This window comes from Pithys albifrons, chromosome 10 (genome assembly GCF_047495875.1).
Source record: "Pithys albifrons albifrons isolate INPA30051 chromosome 10, PitAlb_v1, whole genome shotgun sequence".
Lineage (NCBI taxonomy): Eukaryota > Metazoa > Chordata > Aves > Passeriformes > Thamnophilidae > Pithys > Pithys albifrons.
The window spans coordinates 4,145,910-4,168,217 of record NC_092467.1 but is presented as its reverse complement, the minus strand read 5'-3'; positions in this window follow the sequence as shown (position 1 = coordinate 4,168,217).

Below are 22,308 nucleotides of genomic sequence, written 5' to 3'. Positions count from 1 at the left end.
GAATTCCACGGCGCCAGAAAAATCTACAAAATCTGAATTCCTTCTGGCAGAAATGACCAGAAAATGATGCAAAATCTGAATTTCTTTTAGGAAAAATTACCCTTCTTACCACTATGTTGGTGTGTAGGTTCCTTACACTTCATGTTCTCACACTTCTAACTACCTTCAATTTGGAATTAATTAACTACTCACTCAAGTGGCTGGAGGTCATTGCTTCCCTTCTCAAGGACACACATGGGAGTAAGAGATAGACAATTTTTTATTCTGTCAAAAGTTTGGATAGCAGCAATAATATAAAATAGTAGATAAATTCCTTTGCTCTTGAATCCAGCCAAGGCTACAGGTCCACCAAAGTGGAAAACTTAAATTAAGTTTTAATTCATTGAATCAGTCCTGCCAATCTCAATATGAGAAAGTGAGGAACATTTTGGGGTGTATTTATTTTTTACCTGTGTTGAGTTGCTCTCTTAGGTCATCACAGTGAAAAAATATTTTTTTTCTGAGAAGCTCTGGCTGCCCCATCCCTGGAAGTGTCCAAGGCCAGGCTGGACAGGGCTTGGAGCACCCTGGGTTGATGGGAGGTGTCCCTGCCCATGGCAGGGGGTGGGACTGGATGGGCTTTAAGGTCCCTTCCAACCCAAACCTTTCAATGATTCTGTCTGCATAAAATGTTCATAATAATAGTGGTCAAACATTAGAACAGTCAGCTTGGAGAAGTTTTGGAAACACAGAACACATTTTAGACCTGATGGGAAAGGCCATGACCTACTTTGTGTCTGCTTTTAGTGGCAGTTTGGCCCAGACAACCACCAAAGGTCCTTCCAACATGAGTTATGACCTTGTCAATGACCCAAACTGGTGTTCAGTGCTGATAATGTAGCTGGATGTCTGGTGAGGAGCATTTCTGCATTCTATCAGTTCAGTTCTCTGCTTCAAAGGGTTAAACATGCACAGTGGAACAGTCAGCCAGTTTTCCAGAGCAGGTTGGTCTCTGTGATTTTAGAAATGTGTCCCGTTCTCTTCGTACTTACTGAATGCCATTTCTGAGTGCAGCATTTCCCCTCAGCTGAAACACCCTCGAGGTGTCCCCCTGAATGGACTCACTGTGTAGCTGTGGCCAAACCTCTCCAGAGAGGGACACGTTCCATCACTGGTGTTCTGTAATTTATTGCTGTAGATTAAACAGTCATGGGCACCACAGGAATGATCCAGAACTTACTGAAACTCAGATTTCAAGCTTTCATTCATGTCCCTTGTTATGGGTTCACCCAGGTGGGCCTAGATTTGGGCTCTGAAGTCTGGACTAGGCCAAAGCTGTCAGCTGACTTGAGCTGGGCTGAGCCAACAGCTGACCTCTTCTAGCCAGTAACTTTGTATTCCATACCACATTATGGCATCATCTCCAGGGAAGTGGGAACCAGTGTGGGAGTGGTTAAGGCAGTCACTTCTCAGCCTCCTCTTGGGAGGACTCACGATGCTGTCCCAGGGGGGATGGAGAGGACCAGGCCCACCACTGGCTCACAGGGTACCTCAGGAAAGTAAAATGTGTTGTTCTGGGTCTCTCCTTTCTGCTTGGGTTTGTCTCCCTGGGGAATAAGCTTCTTCTTAAGTAATGTGTAGTTAGGACAGTAGAATTTGTGTGTTTGTTCAGAAGTTGAGGTGGGGAACTTGTTGCTGACTTGTGTGAGTGTATATTTGTAGTCTCTTCTAATTGTCTCTTTCTTTCTGTGAAAAAATATATGTAGATTTAATATAAATGCAGTTTGAAGTGGTTTTTTTCTTTCCCCTCTCTTTTCCTCCCTTTCCCTGGTGTTAGGAGGGAGGCTTTTCTCTCTGTGCTTGGGGGGGTTGGCAGTTGCTTATCTCAAACCAAGAGACCCTTGATCTGTTAATCTGAGAACTATTCAAAATCATTGAATCATGGAATGATTTGGGTTGAAAGGGACCTTAAAGCCCATCCAATGCCATCCCACCTCCCACTAGCCCAGCTTGCTCCAAGCCCCATCAAACCCGGCCTTGGACACTCCTTGAATATCCTGCATTTGGTGATTCAATCTAGAACTCACTCTACCTTTTTTTTTGGTCAGCAAATGCAGCAAATGAATGTCATAAAACATTTATTACCAAATTGGCTGTTGATATTCTTCCTGGAAGACATAATTAATTGCAATGGATTGATGCATTTATAAATCCATGCACAGGCAGATACTGTTGAATGAAGAAAAAAATAGTGATGATTTAAAGACTGTTAATTAATTGAGGGAAAAAAGGCAAAAGCCTTTGAAGCTATAAACTGTATTTGTTCATAATCTCCATTATCTCCTCAGTGTGTTTCTTATTCAAGAAGAGAACACTCATTGGCCAGTCCTTGAACAGATTTTGTTCCCTATTTACTCCTGTGAACTTTTCTTCTATAAACTTCTCTAATCATGGCATTGTCCTTGGTGCACTCTTGGTGTCCAAGGCACCTATGACAATGAAATCCAAAATACAGTCACATGCTAATTCTCTTTTATTGGTTCTAGACTTTATCTGTTGTGGTTTCATTGGAAGTTTTCTATTTCTTACCTTCTGAAAATCACTGAAAAATAGATCCCTGTTCACCTGTTGCTTGAGATTTTTTCTAATGTCTTCATTATGGTCTCCTTCAGAGCTTCCCCAAGCAGAAAAATCTCAGTTTATTTAAAGTATCCACTTGCAGAATGAAGTAGATTAAATTTTATCCTTTGTTCCTGTTCTACATTCATTATTTTTCCCTCTTTTATGCCCCTGTGGTTTTACACAGTGGTACAATGATATCTTCTCTCTTGTTCTCTTATTCTTTTGCTCATAACACTTGCTTTCTCAACTCCCATTAAACCTGATATTTCCATCTAATCATCCATAATATGATTTCAAGAGCACTTCAGTGAGTGCCAATACTAGTTTAGAACCTACACCACCTACCAGGCAGAGCTGTTTTCAACAGACACCTCATCAGCTGACCATCCTTTGCCACGTTTTTTGGTCACACACAGCACTTTGGAGGCTTTTGAAGCAATTCACTGGTGGGTCCATTCTTTGCATTTGGAGAATTTGTGTCACTCAACCTTTGCTACCTCACAGTTGTTTTTATTCTGTGTGGAGACTAATTAGACAACAGGTTTAGATGAGTGAATTACAATGTCAGCCCTTCTGGGACTCCTGTTTGGGCACCACAATGCACAGTGGCCTCCTCAGAGGTGCTTCAGCATCAAAGGAAGTTCAGCTCTAACCAAAGCTTCTGTCCAGTGCCCTGTCAGGAGGGTCCACTGCAAGACTTGCATATTTTGCAGTATATTTTTCCTTCTAATACAATCCTATTTCAGAATACCAAGTTTATGCATTTGTGTCCACTTGTATCTTTCATCATTATCCATAAATGAAGCATGGCTGCATTTTTTGTTGCCATCACTGAAGCACTAAAAGGAAAACTTTTTAACCTGAAATCTGTAAGGAGACTTGGGGGTTTTGTCCTGTACTATCACCCTCTCCTTTCCTTCTGCATCCAGAGAAGTTCTGCTGCAGGAGGAGGCAACTGCAATGGTGCATCAGATACCAGCAGAGATTATTTTTCCTTTATTTCATAGAATTCCAGACTGGTTTGGGTTGGGAGGGGCCTTAAAGCCCATCTAGTTCCACCCCTTGCCACCAGCAGGGACACCTCCCACCAATCAGGTTGCTCCAAGCCCCGTCCAACCTCGCAGCAGTTCTTTGAAACCAGATAAGTTTCTAATGAGAGTTTCCTCTTTTCTTCTCTCATCTTGCATAAATTTCCTTTCCACACCTGCTCTTTATTCAGTATTTATGTCTCTCACTTAGGCAGACTAAGCAGCAGCAGGTATTTTTTTCTTTCTTCATAGTATTTCACTGGTGTAGGGTTTGAAGAACGTGGTTCTATTCCCTTTCCAGCAGCACCATCAGCTCTCACCTGTGTTATGTTTTCCCTTGGGTTTCCCTGGTAATTTCCCTGGTACTTTGCATTTCCATTCCTGGCAGCTTTAAAGCTCTCTCCTACTGTTGCTCCCCATTAGTTAAGGTGCAAGTCATTAATAATGATGATAATTATGCCATCCTCTCTTGCTGTGAGCGTGGCTGGAGTGTGTGGCAGTGGCAAATCCCTGAGCTGTGTGCCCTGTGCTCCAGAGGTCTCCAGGGAATTCATGGTCTGCTGAGAGGGGCTGGAATTCTCCCACAGGAGCTGTAGATGCCCATGCCCAGCTTGCAGTGGTTACTGAACTGCCCTGAGGGATCACAGTGCCCTGGGGCACTACAGTGAGGGGCTCCAGGCAGCAGCTCAGGCAGCTCATGTGGAGCTGCTGCTCAGGCTGGTGCTTGCAGTTTGTGCAGCAACTCTCATTTCTGCTCCACAGACTTTTGAGAACTTCTCCTGGCACCAAAGAATCATCAGGGCTGGGAAAGACCTCCAACAGTTTGTGCAGCAACTCTCATTTCTGCTCCACAGACTTTTGGGAACTTCTCCTGGCACCAAAGAATCATCAGGGCTGGGAAAGACCCCCAACAGTTTGTGCAGCAACTCTCATTTCTGCTCCACAGTCTTTTGGGAACTTCTCCTGGCACCAAAGAATCATCAGGGCTGGGAAAGACCTCCAACAGTTTGTGCAGCAACTCTCATTTCTGCTCCACAGACTTTTGAGAACTTCTCCTGGCACCAAAGAATCATCAGGGCTGGGAAAGACCTCCAACAGTTTGTGCAGCAACTCTCATTTCTGCTCCACAGACTTTTGGGAACTTCTCCTGGCACCAAAGAATCATCAGGACTGGGAAAGACCTCCAAGATTATCAAGTCCAACCTTTCATTGAATCCCACTGTGACCAGTAGACCAGAGGTCTGAGTGCCATGTCCTTTCATTTATTGAACACCTCCAGGGAGGGTGACTCCACCAGGGCCCTGGGCAGCTATGCCAGGGCTGGACAGCCCTTTCCATGATGAAATGTTTCTGAATATCCAGTCCAAACCTCCCCTGGCCCAGCTTGAGGCCATTCCCTCTCCTCCTGTCCCTGTGCCCTGGAGCAGATCCCGTCCCCTCCCCACTCCTGGCAGGGATTGCAGAGCCAGAAGGTGCCCCCTGAGCCTCCTTTGCTCCAGGTTGAGCCCCCCCCAGCTCCCTCCCTCACTTTCCATGTGCTCAGAGATGCTCAGAGCCAGGCTGTGCTGGGAAAGGGGCTCACCTTGGGAGTGAGGACACAGCTCTCCTCCATGAGGACAGCACAGCAACGGGAGAGGCTGCCCAGGGCCACTGTGCCATCTCCATCCTCAGAGGCCTCCAAGCCCCAGCTCAGCCAAACCCTGAGCAACCTGCTCTGACCCCACAGAGCAGGAGGTTGCACAGAGACCTCCTGAAGTCTTTTCCAGCCTGAATTATCCATGAGGTATCCATGATATCTTTCATTTTCCAGCCCACTGCAGCTATTAGACAAATATTAGACCACGCACAAGGAAGAGAAGCAAAGAGAGAATGTTGGAAGTAATAACATAATGAACTTCAGTTTCAAGCTTTTTCTCTTTTTCCAGCTGGTAAGAGATGGGTACGGATCAGGACATACACAATACAAAAAATTTATTCCTTCTGAAGGGAAACTAGAAATTAGAGATGGAGAAAATCAATCACAGGAAGCCCAGAACACCAAGCTTTGGTATTATAAAACAAATTTGTGAATTCATTCATCAAATTAAACATCATGTCTAGTTTGATTTCTTGGCTTTGGTACATTTTGAATGTGATGTTTTATAATGTTTTCTATTTTCTGAAGATTTCTGTCTGTGTTATAAATAAAAAAATGCAAGAAAAGGAGTCGAAAAAATGAAAGATTATTCCCATTTCACCCATATAATTTTTTTGATAAATTGATCTCCTTGAGCCAACAAAACTTTGTCCCTTCCCATAAATTGTATTGGAAGTTATCTCTGACCATGGGGTACGTGTCCAGCCAGCTCTGACCTCCTTTCAAATACCAAATCCCTCGAGAAAATTTATTCACATCAAATGTCTTATGTTCAATGATAGCACTAATTCATCCAAATTATTTTTCAAACTGTGATAAAATCAATATTAGAGCTTTGGTTCCCTGTACTTTAACAGCTTATAGGTGGAAGAATCCAAGATTTTGAAAGTCATACTGGACATGTGCATGTGAAATCATACAGAATCCTAATTAAATTCTTTCAAACCCTTACTGTATTGATTAGTAATCAAACTGTCAGGGGTCTGACCTATTTGCTCTTCCCATAGAATCCTTCTGACATTTACTGGGAGAGGGAGAAATGTGGTTCCTCACCCAGTACTACCTTGGCAGCAAATGAGGAAAGTCAGTGCAGGAGTAGAGAAAACCAGAAACTGGGAGGGATCACAGGCATAGCCTGGTTTGCCTTTAGGCTCATTTAAATTAATTATAAATTATTAAACACATGAGCTATTCTTCTATGTATTCTTTGGACCATGGAAAGAAGAAATGAGAGTCTCACTTCCACCCTTGCTTTTCTCTGGGTGGTTGCACAGCAGCAAATGCTTCACAAATGTGCTCAAACCTTTTCTTGACACCACAACACAAGTGCAGCTGTGTGGGTGAAGCATCAGTGTGTTATGGGTTTAGCCAGGTGGGCCTAAATTAGGCTTTAAAGTTCAGATTAGGCCTGAAATTGTCAGCTGACTTGAGCTGGACTGAGCTAGCTAACAGCTGACTTCTTCTGGCCAATAATATTGTATTCCATACCATATTGCATCATCTCAAAAGGGGTAAGAGCTGGTGTGTGGGTGTGGCTTGGGCAGTTGCTTCACAGCTGTGGTGCCAGCAAGACACTCTGCTGTCCCAGGAAGGATGGGGAGGCCCAAGCCTGGAGTACCAGCTTACCATCATGTTATCTTAAAGAAGTAAAATGTTTGTTCTTAGCTTTTCTCTCTGCTTAAGTCTGTCTCTGAAGAATTGACTTCTCTAGAATGATTTGTAGTTAAAATGGTAGAATTTGTGTTTACTGGGAAGTGGGAAATTATTTCTTGTTATACATAACTTGTGTAAGTGTGTGTTATATTGTAGTTTCCTCTTAATTTTCTCTTTTCTGTATAAATACATGTAGTTAGTTTCAGCATAGACCTGGCTTTGGAAGTTTTTTTTCCTCTCTCCCTCTTCTTTTCCCCTTAGCTGGTTGGGGGGAGGAGGAACCCTTTTCACTCTGTCTTGGACAGTTGGCGTTTTGTCAGCTCAACCCAGAACACAGTGCTGTCCTGTGTAAAGCAGGCAGGGGCTGGCTCCTGTTCCTGCCTTCCCACAAGGGAGGGCTGGGAGAGCATTCCCAGCCATTAGGAATGGCAGATTGGGAGACAGAGAGACCTCCAAGGCAATGGTTCTGCAGCCAAAGCATTTCCCCCCAGCCCACGTGGTGGGGCTCAGTTGGTGAGTGGGGACACACCTGGTTCTGTGAGAGCTGTTTAACTGGGCATTTCCTTCTCTGTCAGCTCAGGTATTTTTGCCCCAGCCAGGATGAGGCATAAAGGAAGAGCAGTGGGATTTCAGGGACCAGAGCACCCTTTCAGCTGCTCACTTGAAACAAGCACAGCAACTGCTGCAAAGGAACTGGCTCAGAGCACTGAGTCATGGACTCCTGGGCATGGCACAAAATTGTTCTCTCTGTCACAGGCTGGAGTGTTCTTTCTGTACTGTACATGTAAAAGCACCTTAAATTGGGACTCTTGTACTGTGACATTTCTATTCCAGACAATTGCAAGTGAAATCAATGCACATTTGTCCTTGAGTGTCTGGTTTCCTGCTCAGTGCCTTGTCAAACACTGTGGTGTGAATATTTACCCAGGAGAGCTCTGTAATTCTGCACAGCCAACTTGGACTGTGGTAAAAAAAAAACAAAAACCAATTCTTCTGGGTAAGAAATGTTGTCATTCCCATCCTGCTCCTGCCCAGGAATGTGGGAACACTCTTTGGGTCCTAACAGCAAGCAGAGAAGTGGAGCAAAGCTCTTCCCAGCCCTTCACCACCCCTGAACTGCACATGGCCAGGCAAGAGGGATGCAGAGACAGCACTGACTCCTGACTGCACAGCTGGAGGCAACACCCCAGTGGGAGGAACCAGAATCTGCAACCTCATCCTTCCTTCATCCAGGCAAAAAAACCCAGGAGAGGCATGAATTTCTGATCCTTTAGATCTGAATCCAAATGAAAATTGGAGCAAAGAAAATTGAAGCCTGTTTCTCAAGTAACACAAGTCTGAAATTACAGAGGAGCCCAAGGTACCTGCAAAATGTGCAATTCACAGCAGGTCTGACTCTGATATGCTTTCTGTCATTGAATTTCAGAATTTAAAAACACCATCTAAGCACACATCTAACCTACCCCAGCCAAAGTCAGGGATGGGGGGGAAGCAGGCTGGTAAAAATGAAAAATGACTGATTCAGGGTGGACAAGGGATCAGACCCAGCCAGCAGGGGTTTAGGAGGGGTTGGTCAGACAGGACCTTTTTACCATCAGGTGACCCACCTGGTGGATGAGGGGAAGGCTGTGGGTGTGTCTGTCTGGACTTCAGCAAGGCCTTTAACACTGTCTCCCATAATATACTCCTGGAAAAGCTGGTAGCCCATGGCCTGGACAGGTGTCCCCTCTGCTGGGTCAGGAGCTGGCTGGAGGGTCGGGCCCAGAGAGTGCTGGTGAATGGAGCTGCATCCAGCTGGTCACCAGTGGTGTTCCCCAGGGGTCTGTGTTGGGTCCAGTCCTGTCTAACATCTTTAGTGATGATTTAGATGAGGGGATTGAGTCCATCAGCAGCAAATTTGCTGATGACACCAAGTTGGGAGGGAGTGTCGAGCTGCTGGAAGGCAGGAGGGCTCTGCAGAGGGATCTGGAGAGACTGGAGAGATGGGCTGATTGCAATGGGATGGAGTTCAACAAGGCCAAGTGCAGGTCCTGCCCTTTGGCCACCCCAACCCCCTGCAGCGCTCCAGGCTGGGCACAGAGTGGCTGGAGAGCAGCCAGGCAGAGGGACCTGGGGGGACTGAGGGACAGGAAGCTCAACAGGAGCCACCAGTGTGCCCAGGTGGCCAAGAAGGCCAAGGGGATCCTGGCCTGGATCCAAAGTAGCGTGGCCAGCAGGCCCAGGGCAGTGACCCTTCCCCTGGACTCTGCCTTGGGGAGGCCACACCTTGAGTGTTGTGTTCAGTTCTGGGCCCCTCAGTTGAGGCAAGAGATTGAGGGGCTGGAGCGGGGCCAGAGAAGAGCAACGAGGCTGGAGAAGGGACTGGAGCACAAGTGCTGTGGGGAGAGGCTGAGGGAGCTGGGGGTGTTCAGCCTGGAGAAGAGGAGGCTCAGAGGTGACCTCAGCACTGTCTGGAACTGCCTGAAGGGAAGTTGTGGCCAGGTGGGGGTTGGTCTCTTCTCCCAGGCACTCAGCAATAGGACAAGGGGGCACAATGGGCTCAAGCTCTGCCAGGGGAAATTGAAGTTGGAGAGCAGAAAAAACTTCTTTGCAGAGAGAGTGCTCAGGCATTGGAATGGGCTGCCCAGAGAGGGGCTGGATTCCCCATCCCTGGAGGTTTTTCAACTGAGCTTGGCCGTGGCACTGAGTGCCATGATCTGGTAAAGGGACTGGAGTTGGCCCAAGGGTTGGACTCGATGATCTGGGAGGTCTTTTCCAACCAATCCATTCTATGATTCTATGATTCTATTCTAACTTAGAGTAACCATGTAACCAACCCAGGAGCAACTAGAACTGGCTCTCGTGTTCCAGTTCAACATTTCTTTGCCTGTTTGATATCCCAGGAGTAAACACAGCTTTTAAAAGTCAAATAGGGCTAATTTATTAATGTATTCTTAGCACTTTAAGAGTCATTAATGATAATTTTCTAGTTTTCTGTTGCCAGTGGTTAACAGGCAGCTGTTAGGAAATTAGTGGCACTGCTGAGGTGTTTACTGTTCTAACAGCAACAGACCCTGGAGATGAAGGTTCTTGACTCTCCAGAATTTGGCCACATGCAGCAAATGGTTGTGGAGCATTTAATGAAATAGCTAAATTATTTTTGAGAGGACTACAGCTCCTTTTGGAAACTACAGAGACTCTCACCTAATCCATGAGTGGTGGGGAATTCATATAAATATGATTAGAACATTTACTGTTGGAGGCTACAATGAGGCATCCAAAGCTCTCAGGAGCTTGTTCAATATCAATAATTTTAAAAACAGGAGGTTGGACTTGATAACCTTGGAGGTCTTTTCCAACTTTAAGGATTCTGTGATTCCATGAGAATGAAAGGATACCAGATCCCACTGCCAGTCACTTGTGGTGTCCATCAGCCTCTTAGGTGGAGGAAAACTGGGAAATTGCCTTTCTTCTCCACGGGAATTCAAACAGCCCCAGATGTAAGGTCAAAGTTCCAACTGTCTAAACTGTTTCTTGGTCTTGGCAAAGTGATAAGAATATCCCAAAATTGCAGCAACACAGTTGGATTTCAAGTACTGTGATTTATTCACTTCACAAAAATGCACAAGGGCTAATAATGGAACATGAGCACATCCCACTTCCATCAGTCAGTGCAGAAAGACAAGGAGCATGAGAAAACCAGACAATCATCCTTGATTTTGACTCCAAGATACTTAGAGATAATTGATGTGCTGAGTGCAGCCTGGGAGCAGCTGACTGGAGCCACTTGTTTAGGAAGGGACCTTTGGGTGATGGAGATATTTGCAGGACTCCATTACAATGGACCTGTGCTCCAAAATTGAATAAAATAAAAAATGAGAACATGGAATATATTTATACAGTTTTCTTTGGGGTTTCCTTTCCTAAAGGTTTCTTAGTGGCTTTGTGGGTTTATTGTCAGTCAAAGCTGAAATGAATCATTCACTATCAGAGCAGGAGACAGAAATGTCGTGGTGGGAAGGCAGACACCCTACAGGAAATTTAAAGATGAATTCTAAGTGCACATGAAACAATTCCCCTCCACTGAGGCAGCATAAAAACAGTGCAGAATATTGTGAGAAATTACAGCTGAGGACAACAATAATGGTCAGAGGGCTGGAAACTCCAGAGACATGACTGAAGAAAATGGAATATGCAAGGAAGTGGCTGAAATGGTTTTTAAGAGTCCTCAGCTCCATTTGCTGGAAGGAAGGAGAATTCATTTTCCTGTATCCACATAGGCAGAACAAAAATAATCTAGAATGAGAAAGATACAGATGAGACATGAGGGAAATAAGTTCCCTCCTGACTGGGGACTCTATTTTCTCTGCTCTGATGAGTTAGACTTAATTAGACTTGACCACTGTAAACGTGGTGGAAATTATTTAGGTCAAATGGACCGAAATAAACTCTGGGGTTTCATAAGCACAAATTCTTCATCCTTAATCAGGAACAGAAAGGAAGTGCAGGGAACAGGCAGAACCTGCAATGATCAGGAAGCAAAGAGCAGACAGGGGGCAAACTCCACCTGGAGAATGGTCTTATGATGTATTTAAGAGCACAAACCACCTTTCTGTTGGGCATTTCTACGGTGCCCAGCACAGTGATTTCCTAATTGAAGGAAATATTTATTAAATAAATGCAAATACCACTGGGTAAAAGTCTAACATGGTACTGGGGGATGTGTTTATTCGACAGGCTGATAAATTGCAGCCAGAAGAACATGTTTTGTCTTCTTAATTTTTGGTCAGAAGGATAAAATTTGCTTTTTTTTTTGTTATTTTCCCTTTGGTTGAATGACAGAAAAATCCTGATAATACGCTGTGAAAGTATTTCAAGTCTCATTCAGCACTTGTGTCCTGCAAATATGGCCCAAAAAAGTGCCACTTCTGGACAGGGGACTTTCTAAATCAAGAATGAAATGACAAGGTTGTATCAAATGGAACAGATTTTAACATGCTTGGCTTTTGAATAACGGCAGCAACTTGGAATTGTGATTCTCTTATTCCTTATAAATGGCAAAATTATACAAATATGTATGTTTGAATAGAAGAATGGCAGTATTCTGGTTCCTTTATCTTTTCTTTCCATATATATATATATATACACACACACAATCTAGTTTTTCACTCTCCTATTCAAGCATTTCAACCATTTCTCATCAGAGGAACAAACCCATCATTTGCACTGAAGAAATTATAGTAATTCAATGGAGAGTATCAATAGTTATAAAGGAAAGGTCTTCCATCACTGTAAAACCTGAGAAAGCTCAGGGAAGTTGCCAGAAATCTTTCCTTAGCTCTCAAAGGTCTATGAACAAAACATATATATAATGATTTTCTGCATGGCTGTGAAGGTAGATACATTTATAACTCGCAGCAACAAAGAAAAATACCTTAAAAAACCCTCATGCCTGTTCTAAAAGACATTTTTAATGAAGCTGATCACCAGCACTGGAAGACTCCTGTCCAGTAACAATTAAGAAAAAATTACATTAGAGGGAGCAGCTTACACCAAAAGAACATGATATAATCTCTCTCTCCCACTGTCTTCACAAAAGGAAAAAAAAATAATGAGCTACACAGAATATTTGTAATTTTCTATTCTTTCTGCAAAGTATATGGCACTTGGTAAGTGACAGTGACAGCCTGAAATTTCCTTTTCGTGCTGCACATGATCTTAAGAATTTGTGAGCCATAGCCCCCTTTTTTAAGGTTTTTATGTTATTTCTAGATCAAATCCAACCCAGCTCAAGCACTTGCACATTTTTTCTGGTTGTAAGCCTTGCTACCAGCTTTTTATTGCAAGGAAGGGAAATTCTGAGATTCACTTCTAAAAATCCCTCCACAGAGAAGCCTTTGCTGGAGAACAACAACAACAAACGGTGGAACAACCACTCGGGGAGGCTGGAGCTGGATAATCTTCGATGTCCCTTCCAAGCCAAAGCTTTCTGTGATTCTGTGAAAGGGTTCATTGATAAAACACTCCTGGCACAATATTCCTGCCTTCCTGAAAGTCTCCCTGAGCTCACTGGCACTTCGGGTGCCTCCAGACTGGTGGGCTGACCCTTCAGTGATTTTTTTTTGTTTGTTTTAAGGCCTTTTTAAATGTGTTATTTCCTTGTGCCAGCCTCTCACTGAGCCTTTCCCCACTGCTTGGGTTGTAATTTCATTAATAAATGCTGGCTGATACACACGTGCAGTACATGACATAAGCAGATCAGTGGCTGTTAACAACAATTTTAAGACATGGCAGTTGCAAACAAATAGCTCAGTTTTCATTCTAATTGATGCAATCCATTACTAGCCAGGGTGCAACTCCTATCCGTGACTGCTCCTAATTAGCAGTCTGCCTAATTGAGGAAAGAGAAGATGAAAACCCCCTTTGCTGGTGTTCATATAAACAGCCCAACCCTCCTGCAGTTGATGTCCCTCAGGGTGTCACACACACACCTTACTGAGAACAAAGTCTAGTTTTGCTCTTGGTTTTCCTGTTTTAATCAGCAAATCATGACCAGCACATTCTTGGTCAGGAGAAAGGCTGAAGGCTCATCCTGGGCAAGCTCTGCCCTCCCAGACAGAGCTGGGAAGTGGCAGCATGGCCTTGGTTTGACCTTCTTCTTGAAACACTTGCAGGTGTCCCAGTGCAGCCACAATTTTCCTTGGAATCTTCCCTGCAGGTCCATCCGTGCTGAATTGCACAATGAATTGTGCGAATGGAAAACTTCAAGTATTTAAATACAGTTCTTTGTAATTCCTATCAATGGAAATGGATCGTGGGGGGACTTCCCACCCTGTCTGGAGGGAAAGTAAAACAGAATATAAAGACTCTTTTGTTTCTGTGGTTAGTTGGTTGTCATAGAATCATTGAGGCTGGAAAAGAGATCGAGTCCAACCCTTAACCCAACACTAAAGCATCAAATGGCAAGACTTGAGTCCAAAATTAGCTTCTATACCTGAAATGAGCATTCTTTGAATTACTAACTTTGTACTGCAAGAAGAAAGAAAACCACAGCAATTCCTACAGGCCTTTAAATGTGTGATGACTTGGAGCATTCTTTAGGCAACCTGACTTTAAGCCAAGATGAGCCAATGCAGGGCTCTCTGAATGCAGAGATTGCAGGATGAATGATCTCACCACGCTTGCATCTCTTTCATGTTTGACTCTTCTTCACTATATACCTTGGGAACGTTTCCTTCACACCGAGAAATACCTTAATGAGCTTTTTGAGCCTCACCAAAATACTCCTCAGTGTCCATCTAAATGTCTGGAAGATGAAAAAAAAAACAGCCAGGAAATGTCATCAATTTTCATTGAGGATGGAAACTTGTAGTGCCACACCAGTCATGGTGCCAAACATGACTTTGATATTTCTTCACTCTGGAAGTGAGTAAGGTCAGCAGATTCCAAGCACTGCATGGCATTTTCTGAGGCAATAACTCAGCCCAGAGTGAAGGCAATCACTGGCTGTGTTTCCCTCTGTGCATCTGTATTTTGTGGATCTATTTGTCTGCATTTTGGGCACCACAACAGAATGAAGAGACTGAGCCATTGGAGTGTCCAAAAGAGGAACACAGAGATGGGGAAGAGCCTGGAGGGGCAGCGAGTGAGGGCACTGAGGGCACTTGGTGTGTTCAGTTGGAGGAGACAGGGGGGAGACCTCATTGCAGGTCCAACTTCCTCGGGAGGGGCAGAGGAGGGGCAGGCACTGAGCTCTGCTCTGTGGGACCAAGGACAGCACCCAGGGAATGGCTGGAGCTGTGTCAGGGCAGGGACAGCACCCAGGGAATGGCTGGAGCTGTGCCAGGGCAGGGACAACACCCAGGGAATGGCTGGAGCTGTGCCAGGGCAGGGACAGCACCCAGGGAATGGCTGGAGCTGTGCCAGGGCAGGGATAGCACCCAGAGAATGGCTGGAGCTGTGCCAGGGCAGGGACAGCACCCAGGGAATGGCTGGAGCTGTGCCAGGGCAGGGACAGCACCCAGGGAATGGCTGGAGCTGTGTCAGGGCAGGGGCAGCACCCAGGGAATGGCTGGAGCTGTGCCAGGGCAGGGATAGCACCCAGGGAATGGCTGGAGCTGTGCCAGGGTAGGGACAGGGCACAGGGAATGGCTGGAGCTGTGCCAGGGCAGGGTCAGATTGGATCTCAGGACAAGGCTCTTCCCCCAGAGGGTGGTGGGCACTGCCCAGGCTCCCCAGGGCAGTGGGCACAGCCCCAAGGCTGCCAGAGCTCCAGGAGTGTTTGGATGATCCTCTGGGGCACAGGGTGTGACTCTTGGGGATGGTTCCCTGCAGGGCCAGGAGTTGGACTGGATGGTCTTTGTGGGTTCCTTCCAACTCAGCACATCTTGGGATTCTGGGATTGTATGCAGAAGGTTGGGAAGCTCAGGAACCCCTGAACTGGATGCATGACCACACACACACTTCCTGAAGCTTTTCCTCCATAACTTTGGAGAATCTTTCTTACTGTGAGTATTAAATGAATTTCAATATTATATTCTGATCCATTAGCGAGAGCAAGAAATTAACAACCCTGAAATTCATCACTAATTAATCACAGCTCAGGTGACAATAATGAATGATCTCTCTGCTTCCCTGAACCAAAACTGGTTCCAATGATCTCCTGGAGTCACCATGGACAAAGTTCCAGGCAGGTGACCTGCACCACCTTTATCAACAGCTGGGGCACCAGAAGAGGGTCAGATGCTTTGCATCTAAACTGCATTCAACATGCAGATAAAACTAGATTTAAAAATACTTTGGAGACCTTATAAACATCTGGACACTCCTGCTTCCTACTTTTTTTTTTAATTAGTCATGATTAATGAATAAGCAAGAAGAGTATTTGAATTCACTACCTGAATAAAAACTGTAGCAAACTGATCTAGTTTCTTGTTTTCTTGTTTTCAGTCTTATGCTGTTATAGTCTCCTTGAAGTGGAGTTGAAAAAGCCTTGAATCAAAGCCCAGACAGCATTTTTTGGTCTATGGATTAATTAATGGGTTACTGAAGTATTAATTTTACTTTTTTATATTCTTTTGGAACAGCGAAATAACAGTTTCAAAGGAACCAAATGGCTGAAGTGGATATTCAGTGCCAGAGAGATTTGGGGTTTACACAGAGGTTTCCACACACAGCACTGGTGTGATGGCACATTTTAGAAGGGATGGACATATTGCACTTTATTCTAAATAAATTTAAAAAATCAGATTGTGATATCAGAGTATATTTTAAAATGTCATTAAATATTCCCATGGGCACTTTATTTATCCAAACTAAGATCAATCCTCAATGACCAAATGATATTTAGAAATATATTCAGTCTAAATTTCCTATTCTACATAAAAACTTCATAGTGATTCAGTGTTTAGGTGCACACACACACAAATCCAATCAAAGCAATGGCAGTACTATTAAGTTGTAATAAAAATGTTGTTATTAAATACAAAGTAGGAATTGGGAAGCAACACTTTGGTCTAGAGAGAACTAAAACCTACATGGGCTCTAAAAGGGGCCTCAAAATACTGTGAGTTTGGTTTGGTTTCTAAAACAAATTAGCAACAAAACAAACATTTTCCAAAGGAGAAGTGGATTTACCAGAGAGTGATCCGAAGTTACCACTTTATTTCTCTTAGTCACCATTTGTAAATTTAAAAATACAATAATCTCTGGATTTAGGCACATCTTTCCTTGTTTGACACGATCGGATTTTCATGATCAGTGACAGAAAACACTCTGCATGACACAGGACTCTGGAAGTGTGACCAATGTGGAAACAAACCCTTCCCTGTGGATTTTACATGGAATTCCTTGCAGATCTCCCACCCTGTGCTACCAAAGGTGACAGGGACCTGTTGGGATGACATTCAGTGAGTGAAAAGAAAGCAAAAAGGAAGTCACACACTGACTGCCACCAAGGTCAGAGATCAGAGAGAAAATACAGAAATAAAGAAATAAATGGATGGGTGGATGGATGGATGGGTGGATGGATGGATGGATGGATGGGTGGATGGATGGATGGATGGATGGATGGATGGATGGATGGATGGATGGATGGATGGATGGATGGGTGGATGGATGGATGGAAGGATGGATGGATGGGTGGATGGATGGGTGGATGGATGGATGGATGGATGGATGGATGGATGGATGGATGGATGGATGGATGGATGGATGAATGGATGGATGGATGGGTGGATGGATGGATGGGTGGATGGATGGATGGATGGGTGGATGGATGGATGGATGGATGGATGGATGGATGGATGGATGGATGGAAGGATGGATGGATGGATGGATGGATGGATGGGTGGATTGGTGGATGGATGGATGGATTGATGGATGGATGGATGGATGGATGGATGGATGGATGGTAACCCTGGGGAAACACACTATTATTTATCAATAGCAAATAATATCAATTTGATGCCAAGACTTCATGGCCATCAGTTTGATACAGATTAATTTAAAGCCTGAGGACTTCAGGAGAAATGCAGCCACAGCAAACAGAGGCAACAGAGTCTGAGTTAGTGCTGACTTTGAGTCCGTAACAATGTCTCAGTTGGAGTCCATAACAAAGTCTCAGTTATCTTGACTTTGAGTCCATAACAACGTCTTGAGTCCATAACAAAGTCTCAGTTATCTTGACTTTGACTCCACCAGAAAGTCTGTTATGTTGACTTTGAGTCCATGACAAAGTCTCAGTTGGTGTTGACATAGAGTCCATAACAAAGTCTCAATTATGTTGACTTTGGGTCCATAACAACATCTTGACTCCATAACAAAGTCTCAGTTATCTTGACTTTGAGTCCATAACAACATCTTGAGTCCATAACAAAGTCTCAGTTATCTTGACTTTGAGTCCATAACAACGTCTTGAGTCCATAACAAAGTCTCAGTTATCTTGACTTTGACTCCACCAGAAAGTCTGTTATGTTGACTTTGAGTCCATGACAAAGTCTCAGTTGGTGTTGACATAGAGTCCATAACAAAGTCTCAATTATCTTGACTTTGAGTCCATAAGGAGGTCTCAGTTATGTTGTACTTTGACTCCACAAGAAAGTCTGTTATGTTGACTTTGAGTCCATAACAAAGTCTCAGTTATGTTGGCTTTGAGTCCATCTCACTCCTACTCCAGGTTTTCAAAGGGATGCTCCAAAGGAGCTCTTTGCCAGCAGGAGGAGCCTGTAAAGCACTTCAATGCACCACCAGCATTTCCCCAGCAGTTTGTTCTTTCCTGTGCTCTGCCCCTCTCCCTCTGCCTTTCCATGCCCAAGGGATTTCAGGGCTCCCTCGGGAGCACCATCCCAGCAGGATTCTGCCTTGAGTGCTTTTTATGGCCCCTTAGGGGGTTTCTGGTTGTGTTTGATGTGGGATGTACAAAAATTGCCACTGGGCTGAATTCAGGGCTCGACAAAAAGGTTTCCCGAGCTCTTATTTTTTTTTCTGCAGGGAGACATGAAAAGAAGGAAACTCTAATAAAAATCGATTTTTATTCTTAAAGGCATGAGGTTCCATGACACATAAATGTTATAAATACCCTCTGCGAATGTTTACATTTTTCTTCAGAATTAAACATGTGTTTTTATTAAATAGAATGATGGATTGATTAATTAAAGGCAAAGGTGTACCCCTACAGAATCCAATACCGAGGAGACTTTTCCTACTAAATCTGCATTAGCTTTTTCCTGCCTTCAGAACTTTGCAAAGTGCTCTGTTTAATGCTCAGCTATCATCTCCCCCAGAGTGGCAAATGCACAATAATGGCTTCAAGGCTTCAAGCTATTGTCAATATTGAATATTATGGTGCTAAAAGCAAATTAAAGTAGAAATGACATTCTTCCCCCCTCCCCCCCCCCCCCCCCCAAAGGGGCAAAACCAGAATTATGTTTAAAATAAGAACCATAAGGGGCATGAAATGTGGTTGAATTACCTCAATTAAATACCAGGCACTGTTTTTCTTATCAGGATGTTCTCCTAATTGAGATACAGAAGCATTAGCATATCAGTCATTCTTTTGTGCTGATCTGAGATCATTTCAGAGCAAGTATATCATGATTCACTGATAGACTTCATCTACTATAATGCAAAGTTTCAAATTACAATAATTACGTGACAACACATTGAAATGTTTGCATAATCTGTATTAATAAGCTGCTGAAATATGAGGCTTTTATTGTTTGACTCTTAAACACAATTGACATACTTGCTCCTCCTGATTCATTCTGCTTGTTTTGACTTCCAGCAGCTTGATATAATTCCACATTAATGTTGTCCTGTGCTCCTGGCAGGTCTCCCTCTGCCCAGCTGTGACCTTTCTCCTTGACTTGCATGGACATTTATTGAAGAGACTGGAATTTCACTGGAATTATGTGATCAGCTACTGGTAAAACACCATCCTTGAGAGTTTAAATGGACTACATGGCCAGGGGTTTGTTGGTACCAACCTGTTCAAGCTGAAAGTGTTGTGAAAACACAAAAAAAAAAAAAGGAAGTAATGTTTGAAAAGCCAGAGAGAAAGGAAAGCAAACACTCTGAACAAAGGGATTTCCAATCTGTGCATAAAAGAGACATGAAATTCAAGCATGAAATTCAAAATGACATCAGCACACTGATGTGTCCAGCTCAGACTCCTCCAAAAGTCCCAGACCTATTTCAGACTACTGTGGAGCTGAAAGAAATGAAATAAGAAGTAATTTTGTTATGTCACAGGGAATAAAACCCAACTAAGTCTGGATCTCACAAGACTTTCCCCACGACCTTCAAACCCAATAAGGGTGAGTTTATGTCTCATCTCTGATTTCTTTCATGAAACTTCCACTGTCTTGTTATGTCTTTAATCCCAGAGCATCAGTGTTCCTGTCTCTTAAGCTTAAGCTTATGCCTTGATTTTAATTTAAGTTCAGTGAAGGGAACTTAAAGTCCTGGTTATGTAATTTGCCAGGCAGTTGAGGTTATTTAGAATGGACTAAAAGGGAATGAGGGTAATGAACTTAACCAAGTGTGTTTAAAAGTATCTGAATATTTATTTAAAGATGGAGTCATGGAGATGCAGAAATACAGATGTCTGTCCCAGCAGTAATAATTTTTTATATTTATTTGTAAAAGATGCTAAATCTGAACAAATAGAAAGATGAAACTTAAGGCTTTGCTCTATTTAAGCTTGTCCCCTGAACATTATGCTTATGACTCAGGACTGAACTAACAGTACCAACTTTTCATTCTTTGCAGGATAATTCAAGTTTCTGTAATTAAAATTTCTTAGATACGTGTAGTAAAAATGACCAAGGGAAAAAGACTTTTTGTTCTCTGGCAGGGAAAGGAAAATCAAGCCTTCTTTTCCCTGTAATTTTTAATTTTTATTTTTTTAATCTTTCAAAGTGATAATTGGATTTAACACATTCCTCTTAAATAAACACGGGCAAAAATATACACAGTAAAAAGTTGTGTAAGGGAATTGTGTTTTCTTCGATGCAGAAGGAATGGCCTGACTGTTGCTCAGATTTAATATCCATTTTAGAAAGAGAATTGTTTTAAACTTGGAAAATCTGCCTCCAAACCTACCTAAAAGCCAGCAAAGAAACAACTCTGTGATGAGGCCCAAGGCCTGAGTTCCCTTTGGCCACAACTCCTTTGGAAGTTCTCCCCTATTCCACCCAAACATGGGGATAGGAATGTAGGAATGGGATAACACAGGTTGCAATACTTTATATTTCATGTTATTTGGGGTTTGATTAGAAGCAGAACTGTAAGACAAACTGCACTTTCTCCTCATTGCTCAATGAGGTCAAGGCTTAGAGAAAGTGTTGGAATTTTATTCCAGTTTCGAAGAATTCTTTACGCTTATCGTTGCAGTGATTCAAAGGTTCATCCAAATATGCTCCCTGCATTTCCTTCAGATCTTTATCAGCTGGGAAGAGAAGAGCCCTAAATGCAGTTTAAGCAGCACTGCAGTCTGCATAGCCAGATATTGGCATCCCTCCAGTCACTCGCTGGAGGTATTTGTAATAAAGATGGATTATCCCCTCCTCGTATTCCTTATGTCTTTCAGAGTACAGTTAATACAAACAGATGCATCTGGACACTGCAATGAATGAAGTGGTGGCTTTTATTACAAATCCCTTCAATCAGATGCTGCAGAACAGGTCACCGAAAGAAATGAAAACATGGGAATAAAGTAAATGAAAAGTTTATGATACAGGCACTGGGTTTAAGATGTGAATATTATCCAAGGCAAGCATGAGATTTGCTCTAAATCCACTGGCTGGAATCTTATGGGTTTCTTACTTTAATTCATTATTATTATAACAAAACTATTTCAGATAAAGGGCAAACTCATTCAGCACATGCTTGTAAGTGATATAGAAAAATCCAATTCATGTTTCTCTGATTTTCTTTGAATTTTGAATGAAATCTGTCAAAATACAACAGCATATAATAATATATAACATATTGTGGAAGGTCACCATAAAAAGTATATTCCCCATAACCCGAAGAACTTCTTTGCTCTCACACCTTAACATGGTCATTTTTTCATTTCATTTGACATTAATGGCTTTAGGAAAAGCTCATAAACCCCAGGAAGTGCAACAGAGTGATGACAGAATCAGGAACTTCACATTTCCAGTCAAAAAGCAGAACCAAAATGAGAGTACCAAGCCCAGGCACCCAAAGAGTTCACACAACAGAACCTTTCCTCTTCCAGGGACTGAGGCCACTGAGTTCAGTCTTTAATTAAGTGTAATATTTGCTCTGCTCTCATGTGAGTCCATCTAGTTGGTCTCCTGAGTATTCTGTTTGACTGTCTCTTGTTTTGAGTGTTTTACAGCTCACACACCACAATTTCCTGCTCTGAAGGTGGTGGTGGGTGTAGGGATGATGCCAAGCCATGTCCTGTCCAGCCATCTCAAGAAAATGTGCAAAATTATTTTAGGGAGCAGCACAGAGAACCTCTCTCCTAAATATGCAAGCAATGATCCTCACTGCAACTTGCACAATAGATCTGAAATTATTTTAAGATACTAAAAAGCATAATTAGACACATATGGAAAACACATTCTAAGGATTATTCAGTGTTCAGTATTTCAGTGACCTTGTGAGTGTGCCTGGCCCTGCTGGTGTGATCAGATAACCCTCCACACAAGGGCTATGAAAAGGCAGCTGCTGGGTTTGTATATCCTTTATTTCTTAATAAAGAACCAAAAGGTGTCTTGGTTTGAGATAGCAAACTGCCAACCCCCCCAAGTACAGAGAGAAAATCCTCATAGAATCATAGAATGGATTGGGTTGTCAAAGACCTCCAAGATCATCAAGTCCAACCCTTGGGCCAACTCCAGATCATGGCACTCAGTGCCACGGCCAAGCTCAGTTGAA